Below are 13435 nucleotides of genomic sequence, written 5' to 3'. Positions count from 1 at the left end.
AACCGTAAACGACTTTAATCGTCGAAAGTTTGATGATAAAGAATAATATGTTGGAAAAGCTCAGAAACGTTGGAACTAGAAAACGGATAGAGTTAACCACGAAGGAGACCAAGGACAAATACAAGGACCAAACCCTATATTCAAAGAATCCAGGTAATTCTGAATCCGATGAAATCTTTAGTGAATATCTTGCTCCATACTCATGTTAAAACCTTGCAGAAAATCTTTCTTCATCAACCATCGAACTTAGAAATTCCAAAATATCATCATAAATATCTTCGATATTTTTGAAGATATTTTCATAAATATTCTCGTCCGAAATTATTTATCTCTTCACGCTATCAGTGTTACATCATATAGAAACTGTTAGTTTCTATATTATGTAAACTTTCGAGCTTAAAATATGAATGCTTTGAAGTAGTGTTGGGAACTGATGCATGAGTTAGTATAATATAATGACACTTGATCAACGTGATTATATTACAGTAAGTCATGCTGAGCTTCTAGTGGGAAGTGATGATTCACAGATTATAATGTCATCATGTGCCATGTTACATGACTCTTTCATTCTGCTTAACTTCTGAACATATTAAGAAATTATATTCTTAATAGTTCTATTCTAAGTGATTCTGGTAATTTGACAAATCAAATCGTGCTACTACCTTTCTTTTCTACCTTGTATATTATGATGAGTCGAAACTTCATACCTACGAATTCTGGACCAATAATTGTGAAAAGAAAACAAAAGCATGGAGCTCCGAAATAGAAAGGGGGTATAAATCGCAGCAAATAAGAGAGAGCATTAACTGTAAATGACAATGATTATAGAAGACCAAAGCAGGAACTCCAAAATGTAAGGGAGAACATAAAAATTGATAACAACACAGAAATTACAAACCGTGGATATTAATACGAATAGCAATATAAAGACACGGTATAATTAAGAATAGTATCACCCCAAGGTAATAGTAAAAGTAAATAGATCCTTCTGGAGGAAGATTGAAAAGAAGGAGGACAAAAATGATAATTAGGAAAATATCAAGGATTAGAACTGAATTAAGCATTTTCACAATCTTTCGGATGTATGGGCTAAGAAAGAAAGTATAGGAATGGTGAGAATAATGGAACGGAAGAGCTTAATTTATAATAGAAATATCAGACAGAGTAATCAAGACAGATCATCGTATTTAATTATAGAGATCTTAATTTCCTTACTCGCCGAAGAATCAAATCTTTTAGATTTCGAATATTTTCTTTAAATCCCTTGAATTCCGGAATTCAATCTTGACTCTGTCAAAAGTTAAGATGAATTTTTATTTTCCAATTTCTCTCTTTGGTAATAGCTTCATTCGTACTCTTCGAATAATCGAATTATTTTATCCATATTACTCAATGATGATAAAACTCAATTTATCAACTCATATTCGTCATGAAAACATTTTTATAGTTAGCCATGACCACCTCACTCAAATTTCGGGACGAAATTTCTTTAACGGGTAGGTACTGTGATGACCCGGGAATTTCTGACCAAATTTAAACTTAATCTTTATATAATTTCGACGGGATAAGCAAAGTTTATTAAACTGAGTCTCATAATGTTGGAACAATTTTTCAGGAATGCATTCGACCTTGAATATTCCCGACGATTCACGAACAACTATTTGTAAATAGATGTATATATATATATATATATATATATATATATATATATATATATATATATATATATATATATATATATATATGTATATTATTTGTAAATATATAATATTATATTAAGGTATTTGTTTAAAATATATATATATATATATAAATAATATATTTATTTACATAATAAAAACTTGTAAATTAAAATGTAATACACAATTAGTTATATAATTATTGTAATATATGCAATTTATAAATATTGTATATACAAATTTATAATATTTCATTCCATATAAATAATTATGTGTTAATACTAAATTTTTATATTAATATTAGTATTATTAATATATTTATATTTATTAATTATTAAAAATTAAATATAATAAAAACAAGTAGATATCCGAATATTGTTACATATCATCATCTAAAATAATTTCCTGTCTACCATTTTACTCTATGTAAGGAAAAGTAACATGTAACAAACTTTTGACAATTCATCCGTAAAGTTTGATTTATGAATGGAATTACTGTAGATAATTGAGAAATGATTGAATATTTGATTGATTATTTATTCTATTTTTATTTTTAACTATCTAATCTATTATATATTTAGATACAGGTTACATAGATAGATAAGGAATCACCATTTAATATTCTCCATCACTCCTTCCAATATTACTACTACTATCACGATCATCTATTTCTGTTTAAGTCGAGCAGCCTAAGACCACCAACACCGGTTGTCTTCTTCTTCTCCAACTACCACTATGCAGTTCTATACTTTTTCTGTTTCCTCCGTCATGAACACAATAAACAGCCACCATGGTCGTCTAGTTTTACAAGTTGGTTTCTACTATTTAACTTCTAAAACAACCAACCACCCTCTTCAACCGAAACAAACACCGTTTAATCACCACTACTACTTCTATATCTTTTTCTTTGCTTGTTTCCTTTGTTACTTTACACAAACCCACCACCTTTCAATTTAATGATACGCATGATTATAAACTGTTTCAGTTTCTATCGAACAAAGATCAAACAACACTATTACACCTCAACCAACCATCTCATACCTTCTGTTTCCATTTTCTTTTATGTGTAAACAACCTGCAAACCGTCACTTTTTACCACCTAATGTTTCTGTTTCCTGTTAAAAATCGCAAACCGCTACTACTGCTACGATTGTTCCCTGTTGTTGCAGTCGTGAATAAACACCAAACCGCCACCATCAAGCACTCGTTTTTATTTTTCTGATTGAAACTGAAAAGTCACGATTGAAACCACCACAAACCCTACGAAACACCATCTGTTACACCCCTTTAATCTGCTATTGCTCGAACGGTTTTTCTGATAAAGAGTCACCATCGTTATATATATACATATTTTCATTGGCTCCTGTTACCCTTCTGCTGTTGCTATTTTCATATATAACGACAAGAATGATTGGATAATGATATAAATATAATGTAGAAAATGTGAGTGCCTTTAGTGAATTGTCTATCTGTAAAGTTCAGATAAAAAAAAACAAACACCGAAAACCCTTTTAGGGGTTTGTCAATTTCTACCAGCACACTATCAAATCTATATCAAGTTGCTTGGGCTGTAAATTATGAGGTTATTTAAATGGGTTTATTTAATTGTTAACGGGCTATTGATTGGGTCAAAATAGAACTGGGCTGTTTAAAATTATGATGAAGAAAACGAACAGCAGATAATGGTTACATACATTTAAATCGTGATGTAAATCAGAAAGGAAGGAGCAGCGTGATGGTTTGGGTTGTTGTTTGGGTAACGTGAGGTCGTGGGTTCTATCCTGGACAGCCGCATATCTTTTTTTTTATATAAAGCTTGTCTTCAAAGGTTGTACATTATTATTATTATTATTATTATTATTATTATTATTATTATTATTATTATTATTATTATTATTATTATTATTATTATTATTAATATTATTATTATTATTATTATTATTATTATTATTATTATTATTATTATTATTATTATCATTAATAAAATTATCATTATTACTGTTATTATATTATTAGTACTTTATAAGTATTATTATTATTATTATTATTATTATTGTTAATATTATCATTTTTATAGTCATTATTATTATTAGTATTATCAATTAAGTTATTATTAGTAGTATCATTATGATCAAAACCAATATCGTTATTATTGTTATCAATAATAATATAAATATTATTATTTCTAAAACTATCATTTTTAGAAATATTATGAAAAGTATCATTTTTATTAAAAACTAACATTTTTTATTTATTTATTTAAAGTTATTATTATGATTAAAATTATCATTATATTTAAAATTTTCACTTTTATTAAACTTATCATTATTATTATCATAACTATAATTACTATCATTATTAAAGTAATATTACTATTATTATTTTTATAAAAATACAACTTTTTATTTATTATTAATAGTATTTACCAAATAAATATTAGTTACATAAAATTATACTTAATACATATAACATAACTTTATTAATATCTTTATAATAAATAATAAGTATTTATCTACAGTATATATAAAATAAATGAACTTAATTAATTACTAATTACTAAAAACTATAATTATTAACTATAACAAATATATCACTAATAATAATATATAATTGGTTCGATAACGATTATATGTATTAATATAGATAATTGAATATAGGTTCGTGAATTCAAGGCAAACCCTGCATTGTTCAATATCGTCATATGTATTTTTACTACAAAATACATTAGGTGAGTTTCATTATTCCCTTTTTTAAATACTTTCGCAATATATATTTTTGGGACTGAGAATACATGCGCTGTTTTTATAACTGTTTTACGAAATAGACACAAGTAATCGAAACTACATTATATGGTTGAATGATCGAAATCGAATATGCCCCTTTTTATTAAGTCTGGTAATCTAAGAATTAGGGAACAGACACCCTAATTGACGCGAACTCTAAAGATAGATCTATCGGGCCCAACAAGCCCCATCCAAAGTATCGGATGCTTTAGTACTTCGAAATTTATATCATGTCCGAAGGAGGATCCCGGAATGATGGGGATATTCTTATATATATATTGTGAATGTCGGTTACCAGGTATTCAATCCATATGAATGATTTTAGTCTCTATGCATGGGACGTATTTATGAGAACTGGAAATGAAATTCTTGTGGTCTATTAAATTGATGGAAATGATTATTTATGTTAAACTAATGAACTCACCAACCTTTTGGTTGACACTTTAAAGCATGTTTATTCTCTGGTATGAAAGAAATCTTCCGCTGTGCATTTGCTCATTTTAGGGATATTACTTGGAGTCATTCATGGCATATTTCGAAAGACGTTGCATTCGAGTCGTTGAGTTCATCAAGATTATTATTAAGTCAATTATAGTTGGTTATATTATGAAATGGTATGCATGTCGTCAACATTCGATGTAAATGAAAGGTTGTCTTTTAAAAAACGAATGCAATGTTTGTAAAATGTATCATATAGAGATCAAGTACCTCACGATGCAAGCGACTATTATGAATCGTTTGTAATCGATATGGACATTGTCCGGATGGATTAGGACGGGTCCTTTCAATAATCTCGGTAAAGTAACTAACGAAATTATAGTATGCACTTGCTTTAACCTTATCTGAATTAAAAATTTTACCTAATTAAAAATTATAGTATGCACTCCTTCACTTTAGGATTATCTTAAGCTTTAATTATAAGCTTTAATTAGGTAAATATATGTTCGATTCTACTGATCTCTTAACAATTTGACCCTAAGTCATACTTCCCTTACTCACCATAATAAGGAGTAGTACGATTTAGGCCCCGCTAAATATAAATTTAAAACTATTGCTTCCTCTCCTGGTAGCTGTTTCTGACATCTTGCGACCAAAGGACACCGCATAAAACAAACCGTCCGTTTTAGTCATATCAAGAGAGGTAACAAGTTTTTGGCGCCACTGCCGGGGAACTGGTATCAGACCATACTACTTCTATCAAACCTATTTGCAAGCATTTAGTGATGTCTAAGAAAGACAATTATACACAGACTTGGTTGTTGGATTTTCCGAACATTCGCCAATTATATTGGGGCGAAAAGCATCCTGCCTCTCCGTAGTCGATCTCGCCACTTGGTTTGTTGAATAGTTCGTGCGAAGCTCTGTTATCGAAATACCAGGGAATCAGTAGCAAGAACCAAAAACAAATTAAACTTAGGATGATTACCTTAGATTACCTTAGATTACTTTAGATTACCTTAGATTAAGATCATTTTAGTTTACTTTAGATAAATTAGGAAGTTAACATATATACCTAAAATTTAAAACAAGAGGGCATACTCAGTGTATGACCCACAACCGATCTAGACCAGAGCCGTTGTTATACGTACATGATCCAGACACAATAATCTCTGAAGCACGCAAGAAAGAAAGAATCAGAAACTGAATGGCATTACACGTTACTCTAGCAGAAAACACTAAACCCTCGATTGAAGGTCGAGGAGGACCAATCAGATTCCCAGAGATCCAAGAACACTCATTCGAATTAAAGCATCATATTATACAGCTCATTCAAAATGGCTGTCAATTTCATGGACTATTGTAACGACCCGTAATCCACCCGGATGACATAGCATTTTTCATTAAAACAGTTTCTGCCACGCCTTGTGGTGTGGTGCACCCCACTCTCACGGCGCGCAGTAACACCAGTTTGGACCTGTTACCAGGTTAGTGAGGTCGACCACCAAATCGTGCACAATGGCGCGGCGCGCACAGCCTACGCGCGACGCGCAATAAGGCCTGATCAGATTCTGGCCAGAATATTAAAATTGAACAAGCGGAAATCCCGCTTCCCGGCACTTTAAAATGGAATGAATCATTACAACACTTCATGACAAGTATATTAAACAAGTTTTCACAATAAAACGAGTTTGTTAGGACCACGAAGTATGTGTAGTGTTAATGTGAAACAAGCCTAAATGAAGGTTCCTTAGAAGAGGGCTATATAAGGAACCTAAGTAGTCCTAATTAGATAGCCATCGTATTGTAACTTAGTTTAAGAAGTCGTGGAATGTAATTTTATCGATTCTCTCTAATACCGAATATGTTCTTCACTTACCGAGTCTCACTCTAACTCATCACATCTTCTAATCTCCCTATGATCTGACCTATCATTTGTCATTTGAGTGGGATCTACAACGAAACGAAAGATGATCCACATGAATATCGATGAATGTTCATATCCGACACCTTACACCTTCATATCTTCAACTTGAAGATATTCATATCTTCGAACCTTCATCATGAAGATCTTCATATCTTCATGAAGATCTTCATACCTTCACCAAAAATTTCCGAAAACACGAAATTATTCAAAACACGTTACCGAATCTCACCAAAACACAAACACATTCAAAATGAGATTTACTGAAACTGAATCTCATTTACCGAATCTAAACCGAAACTTATTCTAAATTTCACCAACACTTAGTGATTATAATTTCATTTCTCATATTTTTAAATTAGTTCATATCACAATCATATACAGATACAATAAAATAAACATGACCGAATATTACATCTCTCTCCACTTGACAGCTATAGTATCTGACTTATCTCTCCTCTCTCACATATACATTGACATATACTGTACCGAATTTCATATATTCATCGATCAAACAACAATACCGAATATCATCTAACCTTCAGTTTACCGAAGCTATCTCAATCATCATTCATCATAATCTATATTAATTATCAGATTCAATAAACAACATAAACTGATTCGAGCTGAGTTCTTCATCTCTTCTATAACGAAGTGGTTTTGGCCTCTAGAACATCTCAGCAAGTTATACATCGAATTGTTCATGGATTTGAGTTCCTGATGATCTGTTTGTGCTACTTGAAGCTTCAAATCAATCTAATGTTCATATCAAATTTCCAAATCGTAAAGTCAAAGCTCGTATTCAATTGGTCAACGTTTGAATTAGAATAAATCACTGAGTTTCAGGTGCATTTGATGGTTGATGAGTCACTGTTGATGGATTTGTAGCACTTTTTGTGAAGAAATCCAAAGCTAAAACTCTTTGAATCGAGTTTCTAATTTTGGAGTTCATAAGATGAAGAACGTGACTATTCATGTTTAATTCTCCATTTGAAAGCCGTTTTGATCGAAAATAAATCAGGATAAGTCATAGTCGCTGCTTTTGAATGCTGTTATCATTGTTTTCATTGATCAATTTCATCGAATTGAAGTTTTTGATGAATTGAGTTTTTGGAGATTGAAATGTCCCGTTCATATCGATTATAAACATTTCATATTAATTGGTTTCGTTGCGAGGTTTTGACCTCTATATGAGACATTTTTCAAAGACTGCATTCGATTTTTAAAACAAACCATAACCTTTACTTTATCGATAAAGGTTTAAAAGACATAGCGTAGATTACCAAATAATGGTAATCTAAAGTACAACGTTTACATACGACCATTACATAATGGATTACGATAATATATTACAACAATTTATTTTTCGAATGCAGTTTTTCTTTAAACATTATCATACAAGCATGCTGACTCCAAATCTTGTCCTTAATTTAGCATGCAACAGCGGAAACTCTTAATAATCACCTAAGAGTAAACATGCTTAAAACATCAACAAAAATGTTGGTGAGTTATAGGTTTAGCCTATATGTATATCAATTTGTAATAATAGACCACAAGATTTCACTTTTCATAAACATCCATCTCATATCAGGCATTTCGCAAACTGCATAGAGATAAAAATCATTCATATGGTGAACACCTGGTAACCGACCTTAACAAGATGTATATAGAATATCCCCATCATTCCGGGACTCCCTTCGGACATGATAAATTCGAATTACTAAAGCATCCGGTACTTTGGATGGGGCTTGTTGGGTCCAATAGATCTATCTTTAGAATTCACGTCAATTAGGGTGTCTGTTCCCTAATTCTTAGATTACCAGACTAAAAAGGGGCATATTCGGTTTAATAATTTAACCATAGAATGTATTTTCATGTACTTGTGTCTATTTTGTAAAACATTTATAAAACTGCATGTATTCTCATCCCAAAAATATTAGATTTTAAAAGTGGGACTATAACTCACTTTCACAGATTATCAATTCGTCGAGAATTAGACTTGGCCACGGGTCGATTCACGAACCTATAACAAATATATACATAATATTAAAGTATGATCGAAATATATTATGTAACAACCCAAACCAACCCTCGACCAAACCACGCAAAAATACAAAATAAAAAAAAATTTCCTGTGCAGCATACCCGCGCGGCGCGCCAGGTAGGGGCGCGGCGCGCCAAAGTGGTCTGTCCGGAAAGTTTTAAAATGCGAAAAAGATCGGCTAGTTCCCGACATTTTTAGACGACACGCTTTTAACCACACATTCAAATATGTAAAACTATCACGATTCAAACATAAAAATGATGTTTTACAAGTGGGGCCCACATCGGCCGTTTTACGAGTTTAATACAATTTACGAGTTTCGACCACCAAAACGTTTAAGTTCCAAACTACACAATGAGCATGGCGTTTGGGATTAAACTACCCAACTATCGGTCAAACTACAAGAGCTACTAAAGCCAAAAGCGTCCCCTAGCATCAAGCGTGATCTCTAGTCCAAAACGATGCCCTTACCCTTGTCCAAAACTGAACCTATAAAATGGTAAACAACGAGAGGGTAAGCAAAGCTTAGTGAATGCAATAATTATACGAATACATATATAATTATACCTACTTGCATACACTTACACACCAAACCACAAAGACGCTAGCATACACATTTAGCTTACCGTTACAATAACGAGCTATAAATCACCAATACTACAAGCTAGCATAACAACCGCATATGAATATAAATCGAATAATATAATATGCTTACAACACCAATAACCATGGTTAACCAATAGTACAAGGGAACGGCGCTCGCGAAAATGCCATCGGTGTTCACAACGTCCGTTAGGGCACTTAACACCTCGCAAAACTAACCCCTAGGGTAGCACCTTAACACCTCGGCACATCACCCTGAGTGGCATCTTAACACCTCGATGCATCACTCATTATTTTACGGAGTGGTGTCTTAACACCTCGACACTACACTCCTAGGTGGCATCTTAACACCTCGATGCTACACCCGAGTGGCATCTTAACACCTCGATGCTACACTCTTCACGTGAAACATGGTGTCTTAACACCTAGACACTACACCTTTCACGCTACAATAAATAGATACATTATATACATACGCATATAATTATTCCACTCACCTCAAAGTCTTGTGAAACGATACCCGAGCTTGCAAGACCTCAAAGTAACGTACCTATCATATTATACACCTCATTAAACGCAAACTCAAGTCGGTCAACCAAACCCTTTCACCATTTTAAGCCACTTTGACCCAAGGTGCAATTTCAACCCATGTGCACCCTTAACCCTAATTTGGGTCAACACCCACTAAAACCCTAATCATTCGTCAAGATGGGTTTAAAACACATTTAGGTCACAAGGCTAACTCGTTTTCATACTTGCTAGGCCACTTAGGTCATTAAAGACTCATTTGACCCATTTCAAAGTCAACACACCCATTTTGGTCATCCATACCCAATAACACCCATTTACATATTATAAAAGTGTTCTAGCCACCAACTAACCAAATTTTAAGACTCAAAAGTCCAATTAACACATTCAAACCCTAGGTTAGTCATCAATGAGTCTTCATAACCCATAATCACCCAAAATCCCCAAAATACTAACAAAATGGGTCTTTGGTTCATCAATAGCCCAAAACCTAACCCTTAAAGCAATTGAAGTAAGAAATTGAGTTTTATAACTTACCAACACAATCACCACGTAGCTATCGACTAGATGAACGACTTTAAAACTTGCACCAAGACCCGATTAAACCTCTTTCACCCTTAAATGGAGCTTTCTCTCTCAAGGATTGCACTCTCTCACTAAAATTCAATTGGAGGAGATGAGGTTGTTGTGGGAGTAGTAAATGAGCTCCCCAAAACTGATCTAGGGTATTAAATTCGGCCCCAAAGTGAAATTACACAATTGCCCTCAAAATATCTATTTTAAAAAAGAAGAAAGGAATCTGTTGTAGACAGATGGCGCGGCGCGCCACCTAGCCGCGTGGCGCGCGACCTCCCAGTTCAGCATCTTTTCTCTTTTTAATTATGTGCAACCAAAACCCCAAAACTTGAGTCACTTATATACACACATGTACACTACAATTATTCGAGTCTTACAACTCTCCCCCACTTATTCGGATTGCGTCCTCGCAATCCAAGCCGCATGACACGAGGGAAGATAAACCAACACGAACTCTTCGGGTTCCCAAGTGAACTCGGAACCTTTACTTCGCTGCCATTGAACCTTGAAAGTTCTCACCTCTTTATTCCTCAACATTTTCACCTTCTCGTCAAGGATAGCAATCGGTTCCTCGACATACTCTAACTTGTTGTTTAGCTCGATTTCGTCTAATGGCATCCATGAAGAATCATCTGCAAGACACTTACGGAGGTGGGAAACATGAAATGTATTATGGATCCCAGCAAGCTCTTCGGGTAATTCTAATCGATATGCAACTTCACCAACACGAGCTAAAACCTTGAACGGCCCAATAAACCGAGGAGCTAACTTTCCCCGTTTTCGAAATCGAATAATACCCTTCCATGGCGAAACCTTAAGCATCACCATATCACCTTCTTGGAACTTAATCAATCGCCTACGTCTATCGGCATACGACTTTTGCCTATCTTGAGCCTTCTTCAAATGTTCCCGAATCAAATCGATCTTGCTATTGGTCTCTAAAACCAAATCGGTACTCCCGATCTCTCTTTGACCCACTTCTCCCCAACACACGGGAGTTCGACACCTACGTCTATAAAGTATTTCCTAAGGTGGCATCCCGATACTAGTATGATAACTATTATTGTACGAGAATTCCACCAAAGGCAAATGCTCATCCCAACTACCACCGAAGTCAATGATGCACGCTCGTAGCATATCTTCCAAAGTTTGATTCGTACGCTCGGTTTGACCGTCCGTTTGAGGATGATACGCCGTGCTCAACTTCAATTGCGTACCCATATCTTCATGAAACTTTTCCCAAAACTGAGATGTAAAACGGGTATCTCGATCCAAAATAATAGATATAGGGACTCCATGTCACGAGACCACTTCCTTGATAAACAAATTAGCCACGGCCTCCGACGATATCGCTTCTTTAATGGGAAGAAACAAAGCGCTTTTTGTCAATCGGTCAACTATAACCCAAATCGAATCGAATTGGGTTCTCGCCGTTTTAGGAAACTCTGTAATGAAATCCATGGTAATGTGCTCCCATTTCCATTTCGGGATTTCTAACGGTTGCAACTTACCATACGGCTTTTGGTGTTCGGCTTTTACTTGTAAACACGTGACACATTGCTCAACATACTTCACAACATCACGTTTCATGCCCGGCCACCAATAATCTTTCTTCAAGTCATGATACATTTTTGTCGCGCCCGGATGAATGGAATATTTTGACTTATGTGCTTCATCAAGTAGCACCCGTTGGTAATCACCCATCTTAGGCACCCACACCCTTCCTTGAAAGGACAACAAACCACGCAGACCCATAGTAATAAACTCAGATTGGCCCACGATTCGCTCTGCATGCTTGTTGTGAACATAAGCCTCAATTTGTCAAGAAAATCGTTGGAAATAATCAAACTTAACGATCCTACTTTTATCGCCGGGTGTTGACTCTTTCGACTCAACGCATCCGCGACCATGTTTGCCTTACCCGGATGGTAATGTATCTCACAAACGTAGTCTTTCACCACATCCATCCACCTACGTTGATGATAATTCAAATCTCTTTGAGTGAAAATATGTTTCAAATTCTTATGATCCGAATATATCATACACTTGACACCATACAAGTAATGGCGCCAAATTTTCAACGCATGTACCACCGCCACCATTTCAAGATCATGAGTCGGGGACCTCGTTTCGTGTTCCTTTAATTATCGAGAGGCATAAGCAATAACTTTACCCCTTTGCATAAGAACACACCCGAGCCCATTTAAGGAAGCATCACAATAAACCACCATGTCTTCTACCCCTTCCGGCAACACTAACACCGGAGCTTGACACAACTTCTCTTTTAACAATTGAAAATCAATTTCTTGCTCGTTCTCCCAATTAAACTTAGCATTCTTTCTCGTCAACTTTGTTAATGTAGAAGCAATCTTAGAAAAGTCTTGGATAAACCGACGATAATAACCGGTCAATCCGAGAAAACTTCGGATTTCCGTAGGCGTAGTCGGTCGTCCCCAACTCTTCAACGTCTCGATCTTCCCCGGATCTACTTGAATACCGCATTCGTTCACAATATGACCAAGGAATTGAACTTCCCTTAGCCAAAATTCACATTTGGAGAACTTTGCATACAATTTCTCCTTTCGTAGCGTCTTCAATACTTCACGCAAATGACGTTCATGTTCGTTCATACTTTTCGAATAGACTAGTATGTCGTCGATGAACACTATTATCGACTTGTCCAACATAGGTTGGCACACTCGGTTCATAAGATCCATGAATTCCGCCGGTGCATTCGTAAGACCAAAAGGCATAACCATGAATTCAAAATGCCCATAACGTGTTCTAAAAGCCGTTTTATCAATGTCTTCCTCACGAACCCGCATTTGGTGATAGCCGGACCGTAGGTCGATCTTAGAGA

Source organism: Rutidosis leptorrhynchoides, chromosome 4, assembly GCF_046630445.1.
Source record: "Rutidosis leptorrhynchoides isolate AG116_Rl617_1_P2 chromosome 4, CSIRO_AGI_Rlap_v1, whole genome shotgun sequence".
Classification (NCBI taxonomy): Eukaryota; Viridiplantae; Streptophyta; class Magnoliopsida; order Asterales; family Asteraceae; genus Rutidosis; species Rutidosis leptorrhynchoides.
This window is presented reverse-complemented; position numbering follows the sequence as displayed.